Below are 14,714 nucleotides of genomic sequence, written 5' to 3'. Positions count from 1 at the left end.
AGGTGGGCTCTGCCACAGTTCTGCTGTGAAGGTCTGTCCCTGGAGGGGCTGCAAACTTACACTGGAGTAGAAAGTAAAAATTCTGGGATGTTTTTTAACAGAATTTCAGAAAATTCTGAAAAATGCGTTTGAGAATATCACCCTAGAAAAATTCTAATTCTGAACTCCGTATAAATCTTAAAAAATGCAAAAGAAAACGCAGCTTTCAGCTGGCAAGTGCTAAGGTTCAGTGTTGTATTCTGGGACCTCTGGGCCAGGCTTTGCTCTGGCAGTTCTCTGTGTTAATGTGTGAGAGGGACAGAGGATGAGGAAGACATCGGCCACGTTTGGTGGGGAGGTGGGGAGGTGCGGGCAGCCCAGGCTTGCGGCGGAGCCGCGGAGTTGGCCCGAGCCCGCGGAGCGTGCCGGGCCGCTGGGGAGGGGAGCGCGGCTCGGCGGGCCCTGGCGGCGGCGGCTGTCCCGGGACAGGCCCCAGGGCTGAGCCCCGGGCGCCCGTGCCAGCGCCGCGCAGCCGCTCGTCCCACCCGCGCTGGGGCTGTGAGAGCTCTGCAAGGCCGACACGTTCCAGGTCCTGAGCAGAACTGCGAGCCAGAGGTGGAGAGAACCACTATGCCCTTGCATTTTGGGGGAATTGGCTGTATTTTATTTTTTCCCCTGCAGTCTGAGCTCAGTCTGGAGCCAAGCTGTGTGATTGCTGCTTTCATCATCTTGCCTTTTCTCTCTCAAGCAGGTGTTTATCTCCCTTCAAGTGTCGATATAGTTCAAAGTACACTTAAACCCCAGCATTAACTCTAGACTCGAAGCAGACAGTCGTGTCCCTGGTATAAATGAAAGCTTACAAGAACAATAGATGTCACTGTTTTAATGCTGCCAATAGAGATTACTCATATCCTTTTTGAAGCAAATTTTGTATTTCTGCAGTGCACTTTGTTTTCCCAATTAGATTTCTTGTCAGGCTGTGCCGTGTAACTTAATCTAATTTTGCTAAGCCTGTCATTGTAGAAAGAAACCAACATGAACAGCACTAAAACTTGGTTTTCATGTTCTTGATCCTGCAATCTCACCCCTAGAGATGGCACTTTCTTTTGGTTTAGAGCCCACTAGTTTCAATGCATTTCTTTGTGTGCATAATGACTTGATTAGGCAAATCAGTGCCCTGGTCAGGAACTGTACTTGCCAGCATTTGCTTGGAGTAGGAAATATGTCTGTTAGACTCTGTCAGGTCTACAACATAGCTTGCTCTGCCCAACTGTATTTTGACTCTAAGCAAAATATACTTCAACTCCCTGTGGGAGCTATTTTCCTTAAAAAAAATCCTGCTACATGCCCTTTTTTTTTTGTTTTACTTATCTGTACTTACTTAAGTTTTTTACTACTTTGTATTTGATGTAATTGTCATTTGCTGTTTTAAAATTATCTCTAATACCTTATGTTTGTGTGACTGGAGAAAAAAGCAATTTTCTTAGCAAGTCAGAATTTTATTTTGGGACTATTAAGCTTCTCCCTCAAAAGTAAAATATTAACATTCGGTGGAATGAGGCACATCAGCTAGTATGTTAATTATGGAGACAGACAATCATTAACTTTATTAAAGATCTTGAGACTGATCCAGGATTATAGAAAACAAATTGTATTTTTTGTTTATATTTCGTTATTTAAAAATGTGTAATGTGGATGAGATTTGAAAAATAGGTACAACAATCTCAATTTTGTAAAGAATATGTACCCTCTTGGTATATAACTCTGACAAAATGTAGGATTTAACTCCAGGATAAGCTTGCTGAAATATTTGAACAGTTCTGTCCAGAAAATGTTAATTGAAACCTTAATCTTTTCAACTTAGAAAAAAAGATTGGAGTTTTTATAGTTAAAAAAAAATCAGCAAGATAATTCTTACCTAAACCTGTGTTTTTAGGACTTTGGATCTATTATTTGTTACTGGTAATGGAAAAGACATAGAAGAATATTCAAACACAGTAAAGCCCCAAAGTTACTGTGAAGGTATTTGCTTGGGAGACTGGAAATATTGAAGCAAGTAGTGCATATCCTACAAATGAGCAGGGCATTTCTCTTCATTGTAGACCTGCATTATTATTGGCATTAAATCCTCTGGGATCAACAGGCCAAAAATCCCTCTGAGGAGATGTGCAGGCCACAAAGCTGACTTTGGCCTCTGCTGTTGGGAAACTCAGCCTGCCCTGGCCTGTGGCAGTGTGACGATGCAGGGGGCACACCGAGGACGTGGTTGCGTCTCTGAGGTGTCACTGACTTGCTGTCCTACAGCTGCTGGCCCAGGCTGGCCATAGTCCTGTGTAGGAGCCACTTTCTGTCACACAGCGAGAATGGAGAAGCACAAATTTGTAGGAATGTTGGAGTTTAGGAGACATTTTCTCAGCACACTCCATTTTTTGCTTTTCCTAAGTTTTGGCTATTATTGATTAGAGGGTCTGTGGTCACTGAGGAGCAAAACCTCCAAAACCAGCAGCAACCTGTGGCAGGTCTCACCTGGAGGAAAGGAGCCGTTCCAAAGGATGGTGTCTCATCCCAAGCAGTTGCTTGCAAGCTCCATTTTGGGATTTTTGAGGGATGACAGGGAACGTGTTTAAGCCTCTTCTTTAAGACTACAGGTGTTATAACCTCTGGCTTCCAAGGGAAAACCGGTGCCTTTTACTGGGGAGTCCTGTGCCTTATTTGCCCATTTTGACAGGATATAATAATACCAACACTTACACTTTTTACATTGAAAGGTAGAGCACTCTCTGTGTTTACTGTGGAACAAAGGATTTGTTACTTTTATCCACCCCTAATTAATTGATAGATAAATCACATATCCTCTTGTATTCTGTATTTCCTGTCCTGTTGTAAAATGTTGTCTTTGTAGGTACATGTAATGTTTGTCCAGCCTGCAGAAGACAGATGTGAGGGGAGAGAACTGACCATGAGACACTGAATGCTTTAGACAGTTGCTCTGTATAGTTGCATTCATACGAAAGGAGAGATCATCTTGGCATGTGCTGGTTTGTTTTTGAATAGTGGTAGATGTTTCTTAAAAGGCAATGGGCATGAGATGTTCAATTGGAACTGGACTAAAGCAAACACAGGCTTTCTCCTTTGACAAGCTTCCAGATCATTAGGATAAATTACCCAGTACTGAGCTCCCTGTATGGTTAGATTGGTTATGGGTCTAACCTAATTAGTTTAAAGCTGGCTTGGGTATCTCTGCACAACATGGCTGTTACTTCTGTGCTGCTGTGCAGACTTACTCTAAATTCTTATTTGAAGTCCATTAAAGTCAAAGCAGCTCTTTCTGTTGGTTGAATAAGCTTTTGCATCAGGCTGTAGACATGTCAAGAGTACAGTACAGAAAACAGAGAGCCTGGCAATGTGGTCCAGGCCTGGCATGTTTATGGGCATGCAGCGCTCTGGGGAGGGGGCCAGGAATGCAGGCACAGGGTGGCACAGAAGGGGGACAGCAGACTCAGGGGCCAGACCAGGGGGACAGTCAAGGGGTCTTGTGTGTAATAGAAAAGCACAGCAAGGAGACAGGGAGAAGTTAGAGTACCAGAGAGATGAGGGAAGACTTCTGAGGAGTTTTGCCAGCGGGAGGAGGAGGTTGGATTTTGTCTGGAGAAAGCCAGAGCAGCACCCGGTGGAAAAGGGCTCAGCCAGCGTCTCTGGGAGAGGTGGGTGAGCAAAGGCAGGGCTGGCATCTGCCATGGATGGCACAGAGGGAGCAGCCAAGGGAGGGAGCAGCCTGGGAGAGTAGGCAGCACAACCAATCTAGTGGTAAATATTCAAGTCCTCTTTTCCCACTGCATGAAGTGATTTGCGGCAGCCGACACTCTCTTTTAAAGAAATCCATCCTGACAGCAGTGGGGGAGCAGCAGGTGAGCCCCAGGGCTGGAACAGACAGTTGCTCCTCAGACTGGTGGAGACATGACCACGCTAAGGAGCGATACGCTTCTGAAAAAAAAAAAATCTGAAAAAGCATAGCAAGCATATTTTAGGGCAGGATGGAATGTTTGCTCAATTAACTAGTCAAAACAGGATTTCTTTGTGTTCCTCACAGCACTGCAAAGGGAACTCCCTTCATGAGAATTAAGTTCTTTGCCTGTATCTTTATTACCCAACATGTACCGTCTTCAGGAGTTTCACTATTGTTAGCTGATCACACTCCCTGTTGTAGATTAAAAGATCTGTTTTGTCCTGATCTGACTGGATACAGAATCAACAGGGTTAAAATTAGACAGCTTGCTCAAAACCTGAAGGAATTGTGATCACAGTGAATGTCACAATACTATTCTGCTCCTGTAAGCGGGACCATACGATCAGCAGAAAGCATTTTCATCAAGCCTTGACCACTGCCACCATGTGTTTGGGTTTTTTTTTTTTTAATTCTAGAATTTTTTAATTCTAGATTTTTTTAAAAATTTACAACACCCACTTCACACTCATCTACCAACTGCAGGTTGCAAAGCAAACCCTGTAACAAACTTCAAACTGTTAATCTTATATAAAAGATCAAAAGCAGTGAACTGCCATGTCCCAGTAAAAGAGGCCTGGAGTGAGAGCTTCATTCTGGTCATAGGTTTTTACATTAACATGAAACTTGTTAAGTGACATTCCCAGATTAACTGGAAAGCAAACTATGCACTACAGTACACAAGAAGACAAAACAATTATTGTCCTGTCCCTTAACAATATGATCAAATGTACAAGTTTTGCCTAACCCTGTCCATCAAAGGTGTATAATACCATAAAGAGCGTGAATATCCTGACTCTATAAAATGTCTGGGGCTTCAGGGAAAAGGCATCAATCTTCCCTCTTCCACCACAAGTCCTAAAAAGTTGTATGTAAAAGGGAGAAATATATGCAATCTCCTAGCTTATTTTGGACAACAGGAATACAGCACAGATATAGCACAAAACCCACAATCTCCTTAACATTAAAAGACCACATTTAAATCAGACAAGACTAAACTAAGCAGACCAGCCTCCCTCAGCCTCACACCTGCTCTCCTGTATTGGGACTTGACATTGCCTCATAACTCTGAATCTTCTTTTTTTTTTTTTTTTTTTTTTAACTTCTTGCTTGAATTATGGTTATCAGAAACATGGTGTTTTTTGCAAGGTTTATACCAACAGAATATGCAGCAGGAACGTGACATCTCTGCTTTAGCCAGGATTTCCACTTGGTGTCCTGAGGATTGGGTCATTTTGGCCAAAGTGTTTCATGGGATGCTGCTTCCCCTGCAAACCACCCCAGCAAGGAGGGAGTTGTGGCCTGCAGTTTTCGGGCCAAAGGCACAGACTTGCATCTGACTCCTTACAGTGCACACAGCCACTCTAGCAAGCAATTGGTTTGTCCTGGAGCCCTGATTGCCATTCTTAATTGGATGTGTCATCTGTGGATTTAATATCCAAACAGTTTGGGGTTTTTTTCCAGTTTATAGGTAATGATACAAAAAAGGCTACTGTCAAGAACCATACCTGTGTGGTGCCATTAAAAATACAGCTAATTAATGATGAGTCTCCACTGACCATTGTGTTTGTGGAGCCATGGCTGAAATGGTTAAAAGGACTGAACTCCAGCCAGGTTGGTTGCAGTGGCTGTTGCTGCTGCAGCTGCACCATTGCTGTTTGCTTCTCACTGGTGAGCAGAACTTCCTGCTTGTTCCCAGCTGTGTTACCAAACTGTTTCTTCTTGGGTTAGGTTCTACCCTCACTCAAACAGTAGGATGAGAGGGAGGACCTGCTCTGTGTGAGGCTGACTCATCTTTATGGCCTCTCGACTGGGCTAAGGCCAAGAGAACCATTCTAGTGCGTGTGCTGTGCCTGCCTTGGCCCTGTGAGACACAGCCACCTCGGCTTGGTGTGTGACAGCTTGGATCAGCTTGGATCTTTCACTGCTGATTCCTGAGCACTGGTGAGGGACCTCCGCGCTCCTTTGGCTCGGGCTCTTCTCAGGGTCCATGACAGGCCTGGGCAGTGTTTTCCCCCAGCCAGGTGGCTCAGCCTGTGCTGTCAGTGTATATCAGCACATGGCTGGACATGAACCTCCTCAATGTCCAGGGAAGAGCTGAGGACTGATGATTGCACAGCGATGTGCATCTGCTTGTTGATCCCCTTAAATGCACATGAGACTTCAAGAGAATAAACACTGCCTTCCTCCAGAGAGGTGTGTGCCACAAAATGCAGCTCTGGGTTGCATAACTGAGGGGACTTACTCTGAACAGTTCACTGACTTCTGCAGAGAAGAGCACCATCAGGTGCACGGTCAAGGCTGGGAAACCCTAGAGACCGTGACTTTTAGGTGCCTGTGGTCTCACCAGACTGAGTTACTGCTCTCCTGCAGCCTATGATAAATCATTTAGTTCCTTTATACTGTGTTTTGCCCTTGTGTTTCCATATGCTGGAAGTAGACACAAAAAATTGATGGAATATTGCCATATCTAAAAATGGACATATTAATTTCTCTGATAGCCATCTATTGTGGGCTGTACTCTTCAGAGCTGATGTTTCAACCTCATTCCTGCTGTACTATAATGAGCAGGGTGCCTAGGACACAGGAGACTGAGCTAGAATGGGTGCTGAGGCTGAAGGCTGAGCTGTAATTTACATACATGCTACAGTCCTCAGATCTGTGGCTGTAACCATTTTTATATACGGTTATATGTAGTCCTGCCACATCTCTAAAACATCTTAAGCAACTGCTGATCAGAGCCAAGGCCAGTTTGTAGCCATGTGAAACTGTGAGTCTGAGTGGTGGCTGCAGCCCAACAAGGTGGCAGCATTGTTGCTGTAGCACTGCACATTGGTAAAGAAACAGAAACTTTTTTGGTGTCATTTTTGTCTGCAAAGCCCAGACAGTACAGAGCAGTTCAATGACTGGTTTGGGATGGGCAGACCCCCTTGCTTGTCTTGATTTTTTGGTGGTGGGGTTTTTTTCCAACAATGCAGCTTTTCACTTTACATTGAGGAAAACATGGGTTGCATTTGCTAAGAGCAATTGAATAAAATGTAGTGTGGAGTGTGATAATAACTGATAAGCAGACAAACGTTGTTCCTTCTTTCTACTAAATGTCACATGACAACAGAAACGTAACCTGGGACAGGCTTCATTCATTCAAAAGCGAGCCAAATCCCTAAAGGCCATTAGCTATAACATGGGAAATATGTAAGCCTAATACACCTGTTCTTTAATCTACAAAAATGCCATTCTAATAATACTACCTTGAAGACATAAAGCAACCCCTTATTATGGTCTTTGGTTTGGGTTCGCTTCCAATTTTTAGATATGATTTCACTAAGGGAATCAGTAGCTCATAACTGGATACTTCACAGTTCCTCTATATGTTGCTCAGCAAATAAAATATTTGTTTTGGTAGAACCCTTTGTACTAACCTTGAGTTTGAAGATTTTTTTTCACTTGTTTTAATATATTTTAGTTTTTTTTCTGGTTTGCATTCCTTCTGATGCTGCCCTGGCTACCCTTATAAACATCTGAACAGTTACTCTGTTTTCAGATACAAAGAACAATAGCACCTCAAGCGCAGTGAAAATACCAAATATTGATCTGTCCCTTGAATGCCAGAAAAGCTCAGCAGGAGGCATACAAAATATTTCGGAAAAATGCTAGCTTATCACCTGCAGACCTGGAGATTGCTGCCTATTATTACAAAGACTTGCTGGGGGGCTCCAGTGACCTCGAGCCTTCAGCTATTTGTGTCTCTTTCAAGGCAAAGAGAAAAAATCTCAACCCTCTCCACAATGTTTGCATTCACCTCATTTCCAGTGTCTTTCACCTAAGTTATGGAGGTGCCCTGAAACACATCAACCACAGCGATGCAGCAGCATCCAAATTTCTCATCAGCGGTGAGACCTCATGCATGAGCTGCTTTCAGAGTGAAGATTTGGCTGCCTTGTTTACACCCTTGCAATATCCCTATCACTTAATCAATGGGGTGGTTTTTGGAGATGTGACTCTTGCTATATATATGTTTAAAATCAAGCTGCACCTTAATGCTAATTGCACTGTGTGCTCTGATGTGGTGATTATTTCCCTGTTAAAAACATGCTGGTGTTAACCTGGGGATACCAGAAATGTTAATGCTGCTTTTCCAGTCAAATTTGGCCCTGTGGGGGCAATGGGGTTTTCTGTTTGCTCTTGCTGGCCTGTTGGGTGGCAGTGGCCAAACACTGCTTCCGAGAGGCATTCACTAGCCATCACAGGTTGCTCAGGGAGCAGGAAGAGTCACTGTAATCTCCAGAGTCATCCACTTTGGAGAAACAGAGACTGCTTCTAGTTTGGCCTTCACTTTTTCTTTTGGACAGGTCCTGTGTGGTCCTAGCAGCCCATTTCCCCAGTTCTTGGTGTTCCCTTGGTGTTTCCCAGAGGGACAGTGGGTTCTGGGCTACTGGTCTCTCATCAGAGATAGAAAGGGTGATGTTTGAGTGAACAATTGTTGGTGAACCACTAAGGAGAATTTGAACCCTAAGCTTGTGGTGGAAAGTGGAAGAAAAAGCGATTTGTGAACAGTGAACCTGCCATAGGATGAAGTGTGCTTGAGAGCACCCACTCCACACAGCCATGTGGGACTGTGCTGCAGGACTCCAGTCAGAGGTGCAGTGTCCCTGTGTGTTGTGGGAACAGGTGGAACAGCATGGAGATGGCAGTACCACCCTTTGGTGTCACACAGCTCTTCCGCCTGCCTTCATTTTTCTTTTATTGTGGCCATGAGATAGCAGTGATAGTATTCCCCTTTTAATGTCCTAACTCTGGGTGACAGCTGTTATGACAACTCCACAGCCATTGAATTCAGCTGGAAGAGCTAACCTGAAGGTTTGCATGGATACATGCTGATGTGCAGTCGGTGTGTGTGCCTGGTTGGGGGATGCAGTAGGAGCTGTTACCTTCAGTTTATAGCTATAAATTAAAGTGTGCCTGTCTGGTTCCACTCATGGGAAAGGTGCTGACACTCTTAGGTCTTCCTTATTTTCTGGAAAGAAAATGGGTTGAAGGCAGTATTTGGGATGGGGTAGGTTCAGCTCTTGGCTTGGTAGGGAAGCCTGCCTGGTGAGCAGAGGGAGAAACAAGAGCTGAGCATAGCTGAATTGCGTTTCCTTATGTGCTTGTGAAGCTTAAAAGTACCAACACAGAAGGTAGGTTTGACTGAGTAAAATGACTAATCTCCATGTATGGCATAAATCCATATAAAATTACTACTTTAAAAAGTTTCACAGTTAAAATATTGGGGTATTGGGTCTGTTATGTAGTAAATCTCCTGCAATCCAATTGGTATTTTATGCTCTACTGCCAGGTATGCTCTAACTGCTTTCACAGTCAAGGTGGTGCCTCTGTTCTCTTGCCTTAAGCACAAAATCAAGTACCTTGCGGTCCTTTTAAAATGTCACATCAGTTACTGTCACAACACGGGCTTCTTCATGTCCTTTTGGTTTAGCTTAGTCATTTCAGCACCCTCACTGTGTACACCTGTAGTGTTCTCAGGACTTTGCTAACATTTCACTCAAATTGTTAGTCTGAATTAGCCACCCATGTCAAACGTGGGGTCATATGCACCCCTAGTGCAACCCACAAAAAATGAATGGAACACTAAAGCTGAGCTTATCCCATTGTGGTCAGAGTCTCTCTCTTTTCTCTGAGAAAAGTTTTTTTGAAAACTTTGGAAATAAAACTCAAACAAATCAGTTCTGAGGGCTTCAAATCTCTTTCTCTCTTTCTTTTTATGACACAAAACCTATATATTCTCCTATTGATACTAACACCTGAGGTAATTTAATTCAACTCTCTTTATATCTTATAACCTGTTTTTCTCTCCTGTATAAAAATGGTCAGCCCTTGCAGAAATTGCTGTGAGAATTAAAATTTGGGTTTTTTCCTTCTGTTTTTCAACAGAGGGAGCTCTAAAGAAGCCTATCTTTCCACTGAAAGAGTAAACAGACTGCATCATCAAAAATGCTTGAGGAAACAGCAACTCCAACATGCATGTCTTTCATGATCATGTTTCGAAGTGAACCAAGGCCAGCCTTGAATTCTCTAACAAGGGAGAGTTTTCATTGATTGCTGTATGGAGGCTGGTCTGTAGCTTTTGCTTGCTTGATGAGAGTCCCTCTGGAGAACTCATCTTCCAGACCTTCCCTGGGGACCCCGGGGCTCTGCTCCTGCTGCCCCGGGGAGCGAGGTGGTCCTTGTTAAAGAGTTTTACAGCGAGCAGGGAACTCGGGTGGGCTGTTTTCCCAGGGGTGAGTGCTGGACTCGCAGCTCTAACGGAAAGGTGAATTCACACACACTGCTTGGAAATCACACCCCGGGAGGCTGGCAGGGCCCAGGGAACCTGTCCCCGTGCCCTTGGTGATGGCGATGCTCAGGTGTTCTGTGTGCAAGAGCAGACCCATGGGGTGGTTACGGAGCCAGCTGGAATGTGGGGTCACTGCCACTGGGGCTTTGAATGCCTCATGCAGCCATGTGCTCCCCTGAGTACAAAACGCACACCAAAGGGCCCTCAGATTTTAAAGATGAAAATGTGTTAGGAGCCAGGCTAGTACTGAGTGAGTAAGTGTCTGTGTGGAGACTGGGGCTGGTTTTATCAAAGCCATCTGTTGACAATATATACTTAATATCTGGCAGGGACATACGGAGTTTTTAAACTGTATTTGTAGATGCAGTACCTGGAAATACAAGGCCAACTTCTTCCAAAAATAATTTTGATTTACACTTTTGGGAGGAGAAAGGCATACCATTGTAAAAAACAGGGTTTTTACTGTTACAATGCAGATATACATTTGGCTATGTTATTAATGCGTTTACAAAGGGTTCCTTTTACCAAACATACAGGAAAATAGATCTAAGAAAAATGACAAATGCCACCCAGCCTTGCTGCATCTTCAACTTTTAGCAGCAGCAGGGTGTGGTTTATGGACTCGGTATACCTTTGTTCTCATAAGATCATCTTTGCTCTTGTCCTTGAACCAAAGCTTTTTATTAACAATCACATATTCATTGTCTTTCAGAGATTGTTGTACTAAAATGAAATGACTCTGTTTCTAAAAAATGAAAACCTGAAACACCACTGCTCCTTCCCCAGCTGACAAATACTCTTTAAAGTATAACAAGTTGCAGCAATCTGTGCATTCTGCTGACATACTAGAAATTATGTTCATACCAGAAACCTTTCTCAGTAGTAAAATGACAAAGACTAAATACTAAATTTTTGTTCTTGTAAGTCTTCACCTCTGGGTTAATGTGATGCTTATTTTCTGGTTTTCTTTAGTCAGCCAGCTCGTGACATGGCTAACATTGATGGTAGATGTTTGTCAGCTGGGAGGTGACCGTACATCAACATAAAGGATTTCAGATGTGACCAATTTAGCCTTCTGGTTTTGCTCTGAACAATTCTGTAGCATTTTAAAATACGGTCTGCTTTGTATATTGAATCATATGATTAAGGAATGCAATCTCCTATACTATTCCACTGAATTGGAGTTCTCCCCCCTCAATGGTGACTGTAGAAGGCTTTTATTGTTCTCTTCAAGTCAGGCCCTATGCAAGCAAAGGTCAGGCTGCAGACATAACTGTATGAACAAAAACACTTGCTAGTAGAGGTTGTTTTGCTTGTAAACTGATACAAGGTAGGTTGGTTTAAAAGCAGACAAACAGTATTTTTTTACTCAGGGTAGACTGCACGTATTCTTAGATGTTTTGTTCACCGTGCATGCAAACTGCAGGAATAAGGCTTGTTTTGGAAGGAGGTATTTCATGAGTGCCTGCTTCGAAGTTTGTGTGTCCTTGTGCAGCAGCAGCTCCGGAGCTGTGCTGAACCTGACCCCTCACCGAGCGGAAACAGCAGGCAGGCTCTCTGTGATCCTTATCTGGCTGCCCGTAATTATGAAAGCTTAGTGTCAGAGAAAACTTGTATCACCGCTGCTGGAACTCTGTGGAAGTTGTCTGAAGTAATTCAATACATTTTGTCCTTAAAATCTTGGTGGGCTCTGTAGTTCTCATGCACAATCAAAACCCCCCACACTGTTACTGAAAGAGATCCTCTAGTTAAACAACATAAAATGTGCATTTCAAGTGGGGCAATGTCTGTGACCAGCACGAACAGTTCAGAAAAGAGCAAGTCCTGGCCCAGAAAGCTTCATCCAGGCAGGAGGAGGAAATGTCAATGAGAGCAGTGGGTTCAGGGCAGAAGAGGCAGCAGAGTCTTTCATGCCACTCTCATCCTCTGCACTGCTTGCAGGAAAACTCTGACTGCAAGATGTACCAATGGGGGAACTTAAAAGACTCCCCAGTTTATCCTGAGGAAAAGCTGAGCCAGGAGAAGTTTTTTGACTGCCAGATAATAAATTATTGACTGTGACACATGACATCCACTCCACATTTTTAATTCAGTCCTTTATCGTGCTCAACTGAGTTTCAGTTTAATAATACAGAGCTGTTAAGGAAAGAACAGCAGTACAAAACCTTTAAAGAGGGAATAATTTGAAATAGATCTAGAGGTGTCAGTCTGACTATGAAGACTGGTCACTGTTGTGGAGCAGTGTACTTTTTATACAGTCATTTGTATAATTTATAGTAACTGTGCAGTTCCCATAGCCACAAGATTATCAGCACTCTTTTAGACAATATTTTTAAAAACACATAATAATAAATCCCACTTGGCAAGAAATCTCTTCTTTTAACTTTTAAAACTATTTATTTTCAAGACCACAACAATGTAGAGCTTTACAGAAATGTCAGGTTTGAACAAAGTCCATGTTCTTTGAACAAAAAAACTCTTTCAATACTAGAAAATAGAAGTAGGCAGAAATATCTTCCAAGTAGCATGTTTCAAATATGAATTTGTTGCCAAAGGCAAATGGAAATATGAGGCTGGTGACTGTGCCCTGGTTCTGGCTGGTTTGCATCACCTGAGAGCTGCCTTGCTCTCTCACAGCTGTGCTCAGTCAGTTCCAGCCTGGAGGAGGCACCTCCCTCTGCCGAGTTGGCCTGACCCAGGAATAAACCCTGGCTTGTTCTCCACATTGCTTTTCTTCTAGAAGATGTTTGAGAGTACGGTTATGCTATTTGTAAAAATCAAGCATGTAAGCAGCAGCCTTCTCAGATACTGCCATGTATTTGTGGAGCACAGGCCCTTGCAAATGGCAATTATACAGGAGAATTCAACTGAACTTCACATACACGGACTACTGTAAAAAAACTTAGGGTTTTGGGGTTGGGTTTTTTTGTTGTTTGTTTGCTTGTTTTATTTAAGTGAGGCTGATAGTAAGACTGTATCTTTCCTATTTAAATATTAATGCTGTCTTTATTTTTTTAAATGTTAGTAGCTAATCCTATTTATATTTGCCCATAATGCCCATGAACACATGAACGTCACTGGGCCAAACTCTTTCACGTTCATATTTGTTGCACCAGTCACATTGCTTTGAAAAAATCAGCCAGTTGGTATGCAATGCAAAAGCTAGCCTGCTTAAAAATTGGAGAAGCAGAGTTCATTTGAGAAGCAGGGTTGAGGTGATGATGGGAACAGAAGAGAAGGATGGGAGGGCTGTGGGACTCTGGGCTCCAGGGGGTGCATTTCAGGTGTTGAGTGTGGCAGGGTCAGCAGCCTCTTCCCCATCCCTCGGCCGGGACCAAGGCCAGCTCTGATATGGGCAGCTGTGTAACTGTGGCTCAGGCTGGTGTGAAAAAAACCTGTGAGAAGCCTTCTTGGGGCCTCTCTCCCTTTAGGAGTCCCACTTAAGCTCAGTTCCTCGCCTGAGTTAGACAGTGTGTGTGTCTGTACCTGGCTGTGTGCCCGGCTGACCCTGACCCTGGCTTGGCTTCCTGGCCCGAGCTTGGCCCTGCCTCATCACTGCAGACTTGTCTGGTGAGTGCAGGACTGTGGCTGACCCCAGGTAATGCCACTGGACCTGCTCTGCCTGCTCAGGGGCTGTGGGACTGTGCTGCTCGTTTGGGAGGTCCCTGCCTGCTTTGCCTTGCCCCTGGCCCCCCCTGCCTCCCTGGCCAGAGGCCTTGCTGCTCCCAGGTATGTGTCGAGGATTTTTTCCCCCACTTTGTCGAGAAAAAATTGCTGTCCAGTTGGTCTGAGTGTCTGCAAGAATGAACGTGTTTGCTTGGGAGCATGGACTTGTGGAAACATTCAAGTGGAATTCTTCTGATGTGGTATTGATTTGGTCATGAAAGAAATCAATTGTACTGATCTGTGTTCACAAATGGTGCTTTTTGTCAGAAGGGTAAGTAGTGTGTGTTTTGGTGATGTTAAAACATAAAAAAAAAGGCACCTAATTATTGGTTGGTTACACTGTAAATTCTATAGACAAGAGGCTTGATCTGTCTTACTATCTAAGAGAAGGAAACTATATCAGATATTACAATTTTTGTCAATTTAGTGGGTTGAAAATTCAGAGCTGAAAGGGGACATGGTAAATATTTCTACAGTGGGTTTCCTAGCTGAGAAATTTTACACCTCTTATATTGCTTTCTATGATGCCCAGGGCTGAGCTGGTGTTGCCTGTGCCCATGGGAGGCCTTAACCAGGTTCACAAGTATCCAATTTTAAGAAGAATAAGAAAATATTAAGATGGTAATGAGAATTTTGTGTATGTTCAAAAATAATTTGTTAAATCTTGGGGAATAACATTGTGCTTCCTGTCCCCTAAAATAAAACTCATGGCTGGATAGCAGGTAATTA

This window comes from Anomalospiza imberbis, chromosome 12 (genome assembly GCF_031753505.1).
Source record: "Anomalospiza imberbis isolate Cuckoo-Finch-1a 21T00152 chromosome 12, ASM3175350v1, whole genome shotgun sequence".
Classification (NCBI taxonomy): Eukaryota; Metazoa; Chordata; class Aves; order Passeriformes; family Viduidae; genus Anomalospiza; species Anomalospiza imberbis.
The sequence above is the reverse complement of the archived record's forward strand: the minus strand, read 5'-3'. Positions refer to the sequence as shown.